The 15233-nt window shown below is 39.2% G+C and overlaps 1 protein-coding gene across 2 annotated transcripts in view; it reads left to right on the forward strand.

Moving 5' to 3' along the window:
• Window positions 1–6956, forward strand: part of RIMKLB (ribosomal modification protein rimK like family member B) — a 56920-nt gene extending 49964 nt beyond the window's left edge. The window contains exons 8-10 of one of the 2 annotated variants that reach the window (XR_009726663.1): window positions 532–1265; window positions 6438–6506; window positions 6755–6956. The gene's annotated coding sequence lies outside the window, so the exon portion shown is untranslated. Of the gene's footprint in view, window positions 1–531; window positions 1266–3199; window positions 5437–6437; window positions 6507–6754 lie in introns of those variants that run through there. The other variant, XR_009726664.1, reaches the window with a different exon arrangement.
• The last annotated feature ends 8277 nt before the right edge of the window (window positions 6957–15233 follow it).

Consider the following 15233-nt stretch of genomic DNA (forward strand, 5'->3'; position numbering starts at 1 on the left):
ATTACTTAAAAGTGCTGGGAACTTAATACTTTTTTACTTGGTTTAAGGAGGAGAATCTATATTTTACTCAGAGGTAAATATCAGACAGTTGGAATACCAACTGGAAGAATATGAGCCTGTATTCAGGCTTCCAAGTTTCCTGATGCAGTGTTTTATTTCCCATGACATCTGTAAAGAATTAGCACTTGTTTCAGATTTTTTTTGTCTGTGTATATTAAGAAATCTTCTATATCATAATAGTCTGCTTTTCATATTCTCAATTTATATTATCCTGAAACACATCAAGGTTTATCAGCAATACCATAAATTGCAGCTTCAAATTAAAGTGGGAGGAAATAAATTTAGAGCCAAATTTTGCTCTCAGTTACACTGAGATAGTCCTGGAATTGAATTGCTCTGGGAAAGCAATTCCCAGGAGTGCTATCCAATTGCACTGGTATAATTGGGTGTATAATTTGTGTCTTTAATTTTACTTGTGAGATGATTTTACAGACCTGTTTTACTTATGTTTCCAATGCTTTTTCCTTTCAGACACACCCACTTCTTGCGTCTCAGCACTGGGCAGGCCTATTCCTTTATTTGTGTATATTTTTGTGCAACAGCTGCTATAGGACACGGGTGTAACACTTTCAGGCATGTGTTGGGTGTCTTTGGGGAAGAGATTTGTGGGTTTGTAACAATGCCTAAAAAAAGAGAATTTCTTTTCCTCAGATTTGTGAACAAATTGATGTTAGCTCACAGTTTTGCATCTCTTAACCTGATTTCATATATGTTATGTGAAGGTTTGTTCTTGTAAGAAAGACAGTGCTAGTTCTTTGCAGTGTCTTCACATACTCTTTGGTGGGGAGAGTTGATAAAAATTTCATTCTGCAGAAGTTACTAACTTAATATTTAATGTTGGTTGAAAGGTAGTTTTACAGATCATACTCTTTCCTCTTTACGTAGTGGCTTTCAGAGCCTTATGTTGATCTTGGTTGTGCCCAGTGCTTTGCCTAGTGTATGGGGGAAATGTTGCAGAACTTGAATAAGCCATGACGTCTTAGATGGTGTAGATGATAATTATGTGCATGCTGAACAAGAACTTCTTCTATATGCCCTTCTGCTGCAACAGAGTAATAAAACTGGTAGGTGGCAGCAGCAGCAGAAGAAACTCATGTGACTGACCTGAGAAACCTCCAGTACTGGGAGAAATGGATTGCAAAATGCTAACTCAAGTAAGGGGGACGGAAGAGAAAGGCAGAGTCCCTGAACCGCCACTTTGAATGGTGAGTCTGATTTCAAGAATTATCATGATCAAAAGACTAGCTGTAGTACAGTACACATGTTAATCTGTCTGAGTTGGTGTTTGGTTACCTGAGGTCCTAATTCTGATCTTTGATTCAACTTTCCGGTTTCCCTACTGCCTCTATAAGGCACAGTATATGCCTTGAAAAAATAAGTTTCACAAAAATGGCCACATTTAAAGGAGTACGGGAAAATAAGGCTGGAAGGAATTTATCTAGTCCATCCATTTCTCTGTCTCACAGGAAGATCAGTCATAGTTACGCCATCAGTCACATGCTTGTTTTAACATTATTTAAAAACCAGGGAATATGTGGAAAGATTATGAAGTCCTTACCTATGGAATTTCTTTTTATGAGGAAGATTGTGAAGTCTTTACCTATGGAATGTCGTTTTATGTAGCTAAAAAGCATCCTTACTGTCAGCCAGTGGTCAGCCTCATAGGCTGAGAGGCCATCTGCTTTTTTTGCTACTTTCTTTTTTGCCTCTCTGCTATGTAATGCTACTTTTTGGGTGATGCTTTTATATAATTCTCATATTGAGTATTTCACCACACTGCTACTTAGTGATAACTTAAATTGCATGTCTGTATATGTAAATTTACGTTTCACGTCAAAAGTTGGTTCCTTCAGATCTAAAGCCTTGTACCCCATTGACTGTGAAGAACTTCTGTCCTGGTATTGTCAGCATGTATTATTTTTGTGCAAGGAGCATAGTTTACAAATGCATGTAATAAGCATTTGTAAGCATAATAAGCAAGCAGCTGCATGGTGTAACAACAGTTTAAGAACTGAGTATTTTTATGTGATACATGGTGGTTACTTTAGGTTTAGAGACAACCACAGGGGATTCACCTATAACACATAAATAGGTTTTGCATCAGGTCTAACTTGTATCCTTAAATCACTGTTTTTGTTGGGTAGGGATCAAGTAACCTACGCCAGTAAGCCTAAATCAGTTTTTCAAAATTCTGTTACGAAGTTTCCTATATATAAAAAGCCTCTTTGAGGAGACTTTTCCCCCCTGTTTTTTTAATTGGTTAGTTTAACTAGTCATACCAGTAAATCTGAACTGGTAAGTACAGGAGGTAAATTGATTCTTAGGTTTGCACCAGTCATTAGCTCATTACAATATAATGACAATGATTTAAGGACTTAGTCATTGAGATGCTCAAATATCTTTGCAGAAAATTTAAGAAAAAATTGTTTCCACATAATATCTAGAGATTTTTATGTAATGAGAAAATCAGATACTGACATAGAAACAAAGTGCAGAATTTTCTCAGACAACAAAATGCTGTCACTTCCAACCTGAAAATGTTAAGTGAAAGCTCTAAACCAGGAAAAGCCAAACACCAGATTAGTTACTCTCTCCTGTGAATCTTATGTGGATATTAATTACTGTATAATGGTATTTATAGAGCACCATATAGGTTAAATCATAAATGGCTTAGAAACACCATGATAGTAAAGGACAGTGTTCTCCATAGCGGCATGATTTAGTGGTGGATTTGGCAGTGCTGGGGTAATGCTTGGACTTGATGATCTTAGAGGTCTTTTCCAAGCGAGCTGATTCTATGATTTATGTATCTCAAGACGGAAAAAATGCTCAAAGCACCAACAGTTACAATTCTCTTTTGAAAGTGGGAAATGTAAATTCTATAATGTTTCTGAGTTAGTATTAACCACCTCTTCAGTTATCTAGACCAGTTGTCTCTAAAAGATCTGTATCAGTAAAAAGCATTTGAAGCGTGCACCCTGATACATGTCTATTTATAAGCTATATGCATGTACTACTGTGTACATTATAAAATATACACAAGCCCAGAAATCAAAGCAGGATGAGGTAAAGATGATATGAATACTATTTAAACATTTACTTTGTTGTATTTGGCGCAAAATATATTTTCTTCTTGCAGCCTCATGTATTGTCTTGCATCCTGCCCCAGGGAAAAGTGCCCTCTACTTTTGAGACCACTGAGCTAGACCTCATCAAAGAATTAGTAATCACATTGAAGTCAGGAATGACTCCTAGGTATGGGAACTAAGCTGGATCTGAGTTACTGATATCCAGGCAACTAGTCTCCAGTGCACATCAGATATCACTGAAGACTATGAACAGCTGGTGTACTTTACTCAATAGCTTCTCACTTCTCATACAGCCTTCAAAAGTATGTGAAACACAGGCTGGAAATCCCAGAGCTGAGTTCCTGCAAAGTGAATGGAATTGAATGTGCAAAATGAAAAAAAGTATTTTGGATGGAGATTTGAAAGGAATCTTGTTAAATATAATGATGAGCAAAGTCTATGTGTGAGATGAAGCTCATAGAGAAAGTTTTTTAAATCAGTCAGACTGGAGATGTGTGAGAAAGTGAATTCTGGTGGTAGAGGCAAGGGAGTCTGAAGCATATGTTGGTCTGTCAGGAGACATGAAGATGAGGCAATAAACTAGCTTTTGCTGATCTTGAGTGTTCCCAGCTTTTTGTTGCAAGGAGGAATCTCACCAGACTTTCTGTACCTAATATGTGCTAGGCATGCTAGGCTTTGGGGACTGGTTATCAAGAAGGAGATCTAAAAGCTGATACAGAACTCTTGATCTGGAAACTAACCATAGCACTTGCTGGAATAGAATGGTTGTTCATGTGGATTAAAAATGTTACTGCACTGAATTTAGATGACAGCAATACTTGGGAAGAAGGGTGGTCATCTGGCCCTGAACATGGGTTTGTTTGTCCAGATATACCTGTAGCTTTTGCTTCTCAGCATAGTAAAGAATAGAGCTATAAAAAGATATGCAAGCCTTTTTAATGAGCAAGGGGACCATTTTAATGACTTAGTCATCTGTTAAGAAAAGATATTTTGGCTGTACAACAAGCAGGAATTTATAGTACTGTCCCAGATCCTCCATGTTTCCACATGGCTGTCAATACAAAAGGGTATTTTATTTCCTAATAGATGTGACATAGCAAAGCATCCTGTTTTCTTCTGTGGCAGAGATTTGAAGAAAGCAGAATATTTTTCATTCTTGCCATAGCCTTTTACAGGCAGGCAAGGGGTATTATGTATGTGAAAGGAGGAATGGATAGGTTCCTCATGCCATCTGAAAAGGGAGTTATGGGTTAGGCTGCTAGAAAAGTTAACATTCACACTGTACTTAGGCAAGGCATCTTCACGGAATTTCTGCATCCCCTTTTTGTTCCATGGAGAAACACTGCAAGTGTTACTAGAATATACAGAGTCTGCATAGTGGTATGTCAGTGTATTAGAGCTCTGCCAAGTGTGTGTGGGGGAAGGGCTCATAAAAGATTTATGTGAATTTCTGTATGCTTTTTTTATTTGGAGGCAGTTTGCCATGTGCAACTGCAGATAGTGCTCATTTTTAGTGTAATAGAGGGGTTCTTTTGTTTGGAAGGAGGAAAATGTGTTTGGGGAGTTAAATACGTCGTTCTGTTGTCCATTTCTGTAAGGAAGCAGAATGGTTAAGGGAAAGCAGTCAAAATGAGTAAGAACTACACAGCTAGTTGTAGTCTGGTGTCAGTTGAATACTCATTGATGTTGCTGAGGAGAAGGCTTTTTGGTCTGTCTTACAGTTAAAGGAGACACTGAGACAGCCAAGAAGGGACTTTGAAAGTGTTTCAGACAGTGAATTGTGTCTTTTGTTGCCTTTTCTTTTGCTTTCAGAACTCTTTGATGTGCTTCTGTAGATGTATCTTATTAAAAAAGTGTAGGCTGCTGAAATGTCTCTGGTGCGTAGGGCTGAGGTTGGTCGAACAAGGGTGTGGAATGCTCTTTAACCAAGAGTAATCAGCTGTGCTGATCTTGGCCTTGATCAGATGAGGACAGAGAGTTGCAGTCTAGCACAGGTTTTGCTGGACTGCATTTATTGCAATATATGCAGTAGTAGCAGAAGCCTTTGTCAGTAGTAACCTGTATAGCTGTCACTAGAAAGTGCAGTTGCTTTTGATCAGTGATGAATATTTAAATTTCCCTTACCATGTAATGCTTTTCATTTTCCTGACTACAGCTATTCTGTTACGTTAATCTGTGGTTTATTGTAGTATATTTACAGTTTTCCATATCAGGACTGAATTTCTGTCTTAGAGAAATTGCACTGTAATTGAGGTGTGGAGAGGAAACGAAGTTTTATTAGAGGTCAGTTGATGACAATACCTTATTAGAAAAAATTAATCAGAAAAAACTAATTTGTCACATTCATAATTTTTCAAGGACATATGTTAATATCTAGAATTTAGTGGGATGTACCTCTTGTACAAAATAGCATTTGTTTCTAGAGAGGGAGGAAAAAAATCTGTATTATATTATCTAATAACTCAGTTGTTGCTATCTCTTTGGCCAGTTACACATTTTTTCTAAGCAGATTTCCTGTTTATTGTGGAAGCAGTGATACTACTGACCTCTCTTGATGCTTAGTTTATCTGTGTCATAAAATACTTTAATTCTGGGGGGAAAGGAACTGGAGAGATATGGAGGAAAATTGTATACAGTGCTATGTGGACTAAACAGGAAGGTGCTGCGAAGCAGAGAGAGAAGACAAAGCAGTAGCTGTATACACAGGTATCTTACAGTTCTGTCTTATCAGTCTAATGGGAGGCCAGGAGTCAGAGTGGCTGTTAGACCATGATGAGAAATGGGGATGCCACATTGACTGTTTGTGCAACTGCAAATAATTCATATCTTGTGTTTACAAGAAGTATGGTTATCCCAAGGGCATGTGTGTAGTTTCTTTTCCTCACTACTACTCTGCAAAGCACCATCTGCTAGTGTTTATTCTCTGGATTCTGTCTGTTCAATGGTATTGTGTATTAAGACTAAAAATTGTATAGTGTTTTGTGAGTGTCAGAAGGAAACTTGGTATGCTTCTCATTTATATGTTTTCTGATCCACCTAACAAACACAAGGCCAACTGAAACAACACAAATGTTACGGTTATTCTCCCCTTCCGTCTTTACAACAGCATAAGGGAGGAGTAATGCAAATGTAATGTGATTTCGGCTTGTCCATGCCCAAATGGAAATGTTTGTTTACCGGATGGCAAATACTGAAGTTTTACCAGTGAGAGGATTAGGCAGAAGGAGACTGCAGTTTGACTTTGCTAAACTTTACACAATTTTTCCTCCACATGAAATATTTCCACAGGAATTTAATGCTTGAGGAAGAGGCTGGACCAACAGTTGCAGAGATTGAACTCCTCTACCCACAGGAAAGGTAACAGGAACTAGATTTTATCTTCAGAACAGTCTTCACTTCATCTCTCACTCTTTGACCTGGAAAGGCCTTTTCCAAAGTCAGGAGTTTGATACTCATGGCTCAGTCCTTGGTGCATGTGTAATGTTATCCAGGAAACTAGATAGGTGCCAGTTACAGAGATCTTTTCCTAATGATGTCTGCTAGAATTTCTGATATTAGTATTTTGTGAAAAAAAGACTAACTTCTTCAATGATTTGTTTCTCTAGGTTTTTCTACACCACAGGAGGTCTTCTCTTCTCTTGTACGGGGACACTTGCCTCTTGATATAACACCCCCTTCACAATGAAGTGAAGAAAGGATAGACCAGTGGTAATGTCGAATGGGGTGATGTCCACACTTGGGGTTAACAGTTGTAATAAACACTGTCCTGCTAACATGGAGAAATGAATAAAACAATTTAATTCTTAATTCTTGAGAGTGTGAGGTTCATTTTGGTGTCTTCTGTGCCAATTCCCCTTTCTTCTGTGCCATTTCCCCTTTCTTGAAGTGCTGGTTAACTTCAGAAATCTATTGATCTTGTATCAAAGCTGGAGCTAAGCCAGAAAAGTAAAACCTGTTGAATATTCTTTATCATATTAGGCTTCCCCCCCCCCCATTCCTAGGAGTTCTAAAATGCTTTCTATTGACATGAATAATTTTCCCAGATGCCTTAGAACATCAACATCAGGCCTTCGGTTTTACCAGTTATGAGTTCACCTAACTCATTGAAAGCAAGTCTCCTGAGTTGTGAAAAAAAAGGAAAATCATACTATACTGATCATGCCATACTGATAGCTTTGGAAATTGCTAGAGAGAAACAGAACTGCAGTTCTCAGCATATTGGAGATTCATTAAACTAAACAGTGGTGAGGCACTGACACAGGTTGCCCAAAGAAGTGGTGGTCAAGGCCAGGCTGGACAGAGTCTTGGGTGACATGGTTTAGTGTTAGGGGTCCCTGCCCATGGCAGGAGGGTTGGAACTAGATGATCTTAAGGTCCTTTCCAGACCTAACTGTTCTATGATTCTGTAATGTGCTTTTGGATTTTGAGGCCACAGTGGCAGGGTTTGTTACAGACATGGTCATGTAAATTCTTACTGTATGTTGTTTCTGAAAGAAAGCTCATGTTTAAAACCATAGGTTATGGATCTTTTGCATATCTCTTGGTTTGTTGTTAGTTGAAACACCATAAAGGGTTAAGACATGCACTGATGTGCTTTCTTGAAATTTGCGTTACAAAAAGCAAAAAGGGAAGCAAGATACTGAGTTGGTATGTTATCAGTAAACCCCTCTTATTCTTAACAAGGTAGAATGTTCAGTTTCTTTGTAGTTTTTTCTTTCTGTCGTTGAAATCCTGGCTAAATCTTTCAGAGAGCTGTGATAATGTGTGTTATAAAGACAAAGAATTGGTGAAATTGAAGTGGAAAATGGAGAGTCAATTGTAAAACCTTAAGCTACTTGGTAACTGCAAGAGGGGAGCATAAGGAGATAGAAGGGTATTATGCCCTTGGACTTTCAATCTTGACATATTTTAAAGTTAAGTTTTATGATACCAGGGTGAAAGCACAGTTTGCGTAAAAACAGTATAACACACTTTGTGCAGAAGTGCCCTTGGATAGAAGAAGAATGTAGGAATTGGTTTCAAGGTGCTCTTTAGACCAAGATTTTAGAAAGAGTAAGGCAATTGTTTTATTTTTATAAGCACTTAAATGACTATCATTGACATGATGACTGAACCACCAGTGTATTGTATCAATGGGAAAGATAAGCAATTTAGTAGTCTAATATTTCTTGAGAGGTGTCAAAAAGGGAGAGAGAGATTGTGCAAGGTGGAGGAGCTGAGACATCGCCTATCAAGCTGTAAGCAGTTCCGATGGCTCAGATATGAAATGGAATTCCTCACACAGAGGCATGTCTTCTAGAGTAATAGGTTCTCCATTCTCTAATACCACCATGGACAGTACAGGAACTTGTTCTCTGAACCCTGTTGAAAAGTGAGGGCTGCAACTGATGAAGATTCCATATGGTGGTACGGATATTTTTGTTCCTGTTTTCTGTGTGCTTGTGTAGTTCTTTTACGTGTCAGTGGAAACTGGCTCCAATAGCAGCACTTCGTTTTGCGAATATGTTGCCAGACCATGTCTCTGGTAGCACTGTGAGATCTGCCTCTGCAGTTTTGTGGCCATTTTGTCTCTTGTGGTTCAGTACTTACGGGTATACTTAATGCATATGCTTATGCTTGCACAAGTGCTTTTCTGTCACTTTCCTTAATATTTAATGTTTAAATTTAATTACTATCCTTAATATTTCCTTAATATTTAATGTTAATATATCTCCTTAATGTTTAATAAAGTAGAATGGCTGAGAACCTTCTAAAAGGCTTCTTAGTTTTTTATAACCAATCTTGCTAAGCTAGTTCTTGTCCCCCCCTTATGTTTTATGTTGTCTTTTATGGGTATTCAGCAATGTGGTCCCTGTTCTACTGCCTGAAGTTCACAGATTTGCTCCTCCTGCCTTCATAGTCCAGAATGCCTTCCACCCTCCCTTTTTTTATCCCTTTCCAAATGCTCCTGCCTGCTTGTCATAGAAAAAAACCTGCTGTTGTTTCTGCTCTTAACCACTGCTCATGCTTGTTCTTGTCCTTATCCCAGGCACACATATAGTAGCTTAAGAGTATTTCAGTGTCTGTTATAGGTAATTGTTCTTTGATGTTTGTGTGTATTACTCTAAAGGTGTGACTTGCTTTCTTAGGGGGAGAAAGACAGATTTTGTTACTATATGGTTTCTTTTTGTATTTCACAGCCCAAAACATGTAAAACTTAAACAGAAATTAAAAGAAGTCAATGAAAATAGAGGTATCTGGTTTTTTACTGTACTGTCTCAGTGAGTGAGACTCAGCAAACTGCAGTACTGAGGAGATCAGTAGGTCCCTGCTGTTGCACTCACAGAGCTATCTTTGAGGAAGGGATTGGTCTGCTTGAAATTTTTTTCTCATGTACCTCACTTAAAAGCTCCAATTCAAGAGCTGTGGTCAAGAAGGTATTAGTAACATTCCTTTTTCTTTGCTACTTTAAATTTTGTCATTTGAATGCGATTACCAAGTACAAATAATTAAATAGTAATTGGATATTCATCATGAAATACTTTGATCTTCTTATTTGTACAGTACCGTGAAGACAGAACTAAAGGTCTGTAGTGATAAATCCGACCTGTGCTGTGATGGCTGGGGAAGCCTGATATAAATAGTTCTTTCTGCATTTCTGCATTTTTCTCTCAGAGTTGTGCTTTTGTGCTGGCTACAGAACTAGAGCACTTAGCACACTGCTTTGCTTAGTATAATGAGGTATTGGGGTGGAGTATATTTGTACTAAGGCCAAATTGAGAGAGAGGTTGTAATTTTGCTTAGTATAAGATCTGGAAAACCTCTGCAACTTGCCTGGCCTGCATTCCCAGTTGTGCATGAAGTAAGCAGACAGCTGGGTTTTGACCACTATCTTTGGTATTTTTCTGGGTTGCTTTCCTTATTTTTTACCTTACCACCTTGGTTGCTTCTCCAGCCTGCTCTTTCTCTGGCTGAAAACATGGTTTATCACTGTACATTTACCTCTAGGTGGTCTGCAAAATCTAGGCATCTGATTGGAACTAGACATCACATCACCTTCTCTGTGACTCTTTCATCTTATGTTGTCATCACTTCAGCATTTTTCCAGCATGTTAATTTGGAGGGCTTCCTCTGCTGAGATGGTAACGTTGAGAAGGGAGAGCATGCAGCGCAGTGACAAAGTCACCTCAAAAGCCGTAAGGATGGAATCCATGGGAGAAAGACTGTGTCCCTCTGTGCTTCTCCTCTCCCTCCCCCCCCCCCCATAATTTAGCTGCTGCTGCACAGGCTAATAAGCAAAGCACTAGTTAATAATCTAAGCCCTACATTGTTTACTGACTCATGCACTTTATCTTGGACATTGGCGTGCTTCAGTGGTTGGGATAAACAGCACTTGTCCTTGCCAGCTGGTGAAATCAGTGGTTGCTGTGTCAGTACTGCTGAGTTTGTTCTTTCTTTCTGTGCAAATGCCTGGTACAGAGATTCAGACAAGTTCCTTGGTCTCCTGCATGTTTGCTCTGATCCACTGTGGATCTACTATCCCGGTTTTTGAAAGAGAGATGAGTAAGTAATACTGGGCTCCAAAATCATGTGAAACACACTAGAAAGAGTTTCTGTCAGAGATGGAGTTACAATTGTTCCATATTTTACTTCAGCCTGAAAAGTAAAATTCTTCTGTATTTAAAAAAAAAAACAACATTTTTTGACAGTGCTTCTGAAGATTTCTAATGAAGGAGAAAATCCTCCTCCTAGTTCTACCTGTCTTTAGCTTCCTAGAGAGAGCATACAGCCAATGTCAGAGCTGTATGCTTGGTGATATTGCTGCTTACTCCCTGCAGCCCTTAAGATCTGGGATGAAGAGATACAGAAGAATACAGAGATGAGCTTCCAAGAGAAAGGAGTGGGATACTGCTTTCTAGCATCCCTGGTATCCATCCATGTTCATCTCCTTAGTGGTGACAATGCTCGTCTCTGTAAGAACATGAAATTAAGACAGGAGGAAATGGGGAAGGAGGGGCAGAATCTCTTCCAGCTGTGATAGGTCACTAATGGACTAGAGGTCACATCTGTGGTGGTGGAGAGGCAAGGTGAAGAGGTTGGGGTTTTTGAGAAAGAGAGGAGCAACCTCAGTGGTTTGCTAGCCATTTTGTAGTCCAGTTTTCTTCTAGTCCTTTTTTTCCAGCCTTCTGGCAAGAAGAACTGTTGTAGGCAAGAAGAATATCTCCTTGGTCCTCTCCGTAACAGCACACTGTACAGCATTCTGTGGTCCTGTTTGCAAGACTCCAAGGGAAGAACTCCTCTACAAAATCATTCAAAGCATTTTCTGCAGCCTGAATTCTCTCATGGCTTGGACTTGGTGAGCTTTCTTTACCCAATCTTAGTAATAGGTCACATACTTTGAAAGCAGATGAAGTTGTGAGCAGGGAATGGAAATGCAAAATTGCAGCCCAGTTATGAGGCTTCATTCTGGAACAGGAAAACCCTGAAATGGGAGAAGAGGCCCACTAGAGGGAAGGAAAGAAAGAGTATTTTCAGTACCTAAGTTTCCAGATTTTTTCAAGCGAGCGTGCATAACCTCTTGTTGCAACACTCCTGGTTCTGATTTCATCAGCTGTCACATCAAATAAGTTTGCCTGGATGGGAGACATTAAAGCAGTACAGACTTCGATGCAGCTGACTGCTTCACGTTGTGATGGCATAGTAGCAGAAGGATAAGAGGGGTTCCTAAAGTTGATCTCTTCTCTAAACCCTATTCCATTGCTGTGATGGGATACAATTTTACCAAATGATGTTAGGTTGTTTTTTGCTTTAATTTCAAAGGTTAACAGTTCTTAACTGTTGCAGATTCCTTTTTGCAACCGAGCTCAAGTCTGGTGGCAATTCTTACAAGACTGGCCATTCATTTCAGAAATCTTTGTGACTGTCACCTTGCCTAAAAGGTGGGGGGATCACTGAATTGTATTTTTCTTCTCAGTTTCAGTGGGTTGTGGTTAATGTACAAGGCTGTTTTGCATCAGTACTGTTATGGAGCTCTTGCCAGTTTTTTACACCAGCTGAGTTAGCTGTGTTTCCTTGGAAGTTTAGGAACTTATTGAGATGAAAGTGACATTGAGTGTGTGTTATTCTAGACTGTACACAAAGGTGAGCCTACTCTGGAAGGCATACAGTCAAAGATGATGACAAGGTGGAAGGATGTAGGGAAACAGCATGTCAGTAATGAATAGTTGTAACATCCCTGTGATTGCAGCAGCAGCTACCCATTCTGCTGTAGGGTCCATTGGATGGAAAGATACTAAAAGCTACCAAGATTCTTTATGTTGGCTGACTCATGCTTTGCATTCATCCTGCTTTTCACCCTCATGTATGGAATTACTGCCAGAGTCATAACTGCATTTTCAGGTAGAAACTCTCAGTGCCTGTTCTTGAGCAACTGGTGTAGCCAGCATACAGACAGGAAGGGTAGTGAGACTTGCCTAACCAGGATCAGTTGCCACAGTTTTCTTTGTCACATAGGGTGCTCCTAGTGAGCTGTATACAGCTGAAGATGATAGCAACAAAAGTGAGGATGCAGTCACAGGAATTAACATTAAGAGAACTGTGCAGACCCACTTCTGATGACCAAAGTCACGTCAGGTCTTTGTGTGCAGCAGCATTGGGCTCTTCCACATGGTAGGGACTGGAGTACAGTAAGAGTAAGGGGAATGCAATTGTGATGCTCTGTTGAAATGACTTGAAATGCTTAATTTTATCAGTGCTTCCTGACTTTAGAGGAAAAAGATGCTCAGAACTTCTAGGATGAGGCTGTAGATGACTGTGAATGTGGCGGGTGGAAAGAAAAGAGTGTGTTCTTAAGGCAGCCAAATCATGCAAGATTACTCACCATTGCATTTTAATTAAATTTCCCTTAAGCCCAAACGACTAGTGTTTAATATCACTGCATCAGTGTCCCTTGGAGCAGAGCACACTGTGGTGCATTGTTTTGTTCGTATAGAGTTGGCAGGCAGGTCCGAGTGTGTGTGTTTGCTTTCGTTGCCTAGAGGAGTTCAGCATCTTTTAATTATATGTTTTCATAAGTGTCCTTTAACAGATGTAACCCTTAGGAGCTAGAACAGTGCGTATGAGATGCTGGCTGGTTTGGAGGGGTTTGGAAGCAGATGTTGCAAGGCCAGAGTAGTGAAGGGCTTTCAAAGAGATGAAATTCATGCTTGTGTGCAGTCCCACTCTTGGAAGCTCTTTCTACAATTCCTACATTCCCTATTAGGTTTGGAAGCCTTCCCAGTGTTTTGGATACATGCTGTCTGAACACACCTCTTTAAGGCAGCAATGTGTTAACCAATTATTGACATGCTGTTTTCCTGTGTCCTTCCAACCTTGTCATCTGCTTTGACTGTATGCTTTCCAGTTCTGTCTTTGAGCTTCTGACAAAGCCTAGCCTAATAATACTGCACTTCTTTTGTATAGGAAGGGTGTGGGTCATCAGTATTTGGGAAGGAGACACATTGAAGTGGTGTGTGAGAAGTGCTCTTAGAGCATGCTGGTCATGCCTGTGCATCCTGTTTCTTTTTACAGAAGTGGTTTTGCCACAAGCACCTGGTGCTTCAGTGACTGGTGTTTGAAGTTTCCAAGGTGAAAGATGTGAATTCCAACGTCTAGAAGTCACTTCTGACTGGACTTGAATCATATTTTGCCAAGTGCACATTGCACCCATTAACTTCATGGAGTAGGAAACACAACCTTTGAAAAAATCAATCCCAAGATGTCGAAGTCACAGTATCACACAGTATCACAGTATGTTAGAGATTGGAAGGGACCTCAAAAGATCATCTAGTCCAATCCCCCTGCCGGAGTCATATAGTAACAGAAATCAAAGCAGAGATCACTTTATTTATTCCTGTCAGTGTACATAGTGAATACAAGACAACAATGGCTCTAATGTATTCCTGGATAAATCAGGCCATTTCAATGGATGTGATAGATAAAAACCATCTTCAGGAGGGCGAGTCAGTTTTCTTGAGGCTGTGTTTCCCTCTGCTGGCATGTGGTTAATATTGCTGACTTGTTTTTTCTCAAAGCCAAGCTTCCAAAGCTTCTGCTTCCTTGTAATCCCAAGAAACATTTAAACTGCCTTTTTTAGTGATCAAATATAGCATATTAATAAAAATTAAGAAAGAAACAGCAATGGTGCTGACAAGTGGCCCGGTCTAGATGCAAAGTTGGCTCTGCTTTGAGCAGAGCATTGGACTAAAGTGACTTGCCAATTTTTGAGTGTGGTATTTTTGTTGGGGTGGGGTGTTAGACTGAAGAGGTGAAGTGACAATTTTCAGTGGTTGCTAATTTTATTAATCTGAGGGAATTAGTAATACTTTGGTAACCATCAAACTAACAGTATTTTTGAAAATGCACGTTGCTCCTTGGCATGATTAATCAAAGTTACATGGAAATGTATAAAATAAATCTGAGCATTTGTTGCAGTGCATGCTAAGATGAAAAAAAGACAAGTAGCACTGGTTTTAAGTGCGCTTTATCATTTCTAATTCCAGTTTCCATTTGTAAAGCTGCTATAGATTAAAAAATAATAATAAAAATTGAAACTAAGGCTTTGGGTCATTTAGAAGCTGAGGTGTAGAGATTTGCGTGAGAGTAATAGAACTGATTTCCTAAAACTCAGGTGCAGTTTATGCACATACATGTACGTTTACTTAAGTAGAAGCTAAAACTGTACTTCACATCTTTCTTACAAGTCGCAATAATTAATAATCATGATGCCCCTGTGTAAAAATATTACATTATACGTCACATAAAATCTTTTTTCAAGTTGCTTATAAGGAGTTTTGAAATGTATTTTTCCCTACCTTGTTTTTATTATTTAGATTTTCATGCATATAATAGTGACATTTTTTAGAGCTGCTTTGTATATGCAAATTTAAAAGCTGTTGCTTTTCTTCACATGATTGTACTGTACTCAGAAGAGGAAACTGTAGCTGCAAAAATCTGTACAAAGCTCTTTCAGAGCTTTTTGGAATACTGTGGTAGTTTTAAGTACAGTCCATGTTTGAGCCCTTCCAGCTTCCATGCTAGAAGATGTATTCAATGTGTGTGTATGAC

Source organism: Neopsephotus bourkii, unplaced genomic scaffold (assembly GCF_033783945.1).
Source record: "Neopsephotus bourkii isolate Nb327-2 ecotype Australia unplaced genomic scaffold, CSIRO-AGI_Nbou_v1 NB_107, whole genome shotgun sequence".
NCBI classification, from domain to species: Eukaryota; Metazoa; Chordata; class Aves; order Psittaciformes; family Psittacidae; genus Neopsephotus; species Neopsephotus bourkii.